Source organism: Cyprinodon variegatus, unplaced genomic scaffold (assembly GCF_000732505.1).
Source record: "Cyprinodon variegatus isolate N-32 unplaced genomic scaffold, C_variegatus-1.0 Scaffold1334, whole genome shotgun sequence".
NCBI classification, from domain to species: domain Eukaryota; kingdom Metazoa; phylum Chordata; class Actinopteri; order Cyprinodontiformes; family Cyprinodontidae; genus Cyprinodon; species Cyprinodon variegatus.
The window spans coordinates 101,751-103,170 of NW_015151787.1; positions in this window are offsets into that span (position 1 = coordinate 101,751).

A 1,420-nucleotide genomic window follows, 5' to 3' on the forward strand; every position below is an offset into this window, starting at 1 on the left:
ATTTCCAGTTTAAATGCTCATGATGATAAAGTTGATGATCACGTCTTCTATTAGTTGAGTTCTCATGATTACAAACCTGTATCAATCTGCTCCTCCCATCATTATCTCTACTTTTGTGTCCTTAACATAAAAAACACAAGAAATAAAGATTTGAATTAACTCATTCATTGACAAATATTTCCAATGTAGCCCCATCCTTACCAAATAATGGGAATGCATAATCTTATGAGTGTGGTTTTATGGGCTTGAGTCTAAATTTTACATTCAGCAGAAAACTAGTTTGTATGAAAAACACTAAGTTTGAAATGCAGTCTATCAGCCAGTTAAGGATCCATATAATTTATACTGATTGCAAAATTGACCTCATACAAGTTCATATAGAAAAAAACGAAAATCATGCTGTATATAACTACTTGAGCCAAAAACAGGATGATTAACCACAACTTTTGTAGTTTGCTACTGAAACCTAAAAGAGCATTGTATGAGATATCTTCAATAAAGGTGAGAAATTCACTGAGCAAAGGCACTTCAACATGTAGAAACGAATGTCCGTATATTCTTGCTTACAATTTTTAATTAAAAGACAATCTTGTCTTGAATTAAAATAAATTTTTGCTAAACAAATTGAGCATTTTCCCTGTAAATGGTTCTAGTTTTCAGTAAAGTATCTGTTGAATATGATAGGTAAGCAAACACACTCTAGGAATCTAAACTTTCCCCTGAACAAATAGGCTACTTTATTGTAGGTCAGCTGTTTTACATGAGCAAGTAAAATCCGTGGTTGTTGATGAATTCACAATCCTGTTAAACTTTGTTTTCAAATGAAATACAAACATTATTAATTCTCTTTATCATATATTTCATGTATGCAGATGCTACAATGAACTTTATGTATTTTCATGCTCTTTAAAGTGACACTAAATCCTGATTTCATTTTGTATCAATGATGTGCATTTGTATCTCTGCCCTCTCAACCTTCTATGTGTTATCTCACATAAAAAATGTGTTGCCAGCCTTCAGCAAATGAATGTTGCTATTCTTTGTTTGTTTTCTGTCTACAAAGCTCATCCAGGAGGAGCAGATGCTGCAAAGTCAGTGACAATCAGATGAGTTACCTAATATAGAAAAGATTAAACAATCCTTCTGTATGATCTGATTGAATTATCTCTCTAAACTACCTTGAGATGACGTGTTATGAAATGGCCATAAATGACTAAACTGAACTGAATTGAGCTTTAACCCTATTCAATGCCTTTAGAAGGCAAAAGTTAACCAATATGTGTTGTATCTAAAACTTATATAAAGGTTTTGTTAAGATTTCACATCATTGTAATGTATATTCTTGGACCTGATGCTTGTGAAATGTCTGCAGGTCCCTTCTTGAAAAGGTTAAATATATTGTAAAGTTAAACTCTGGCTT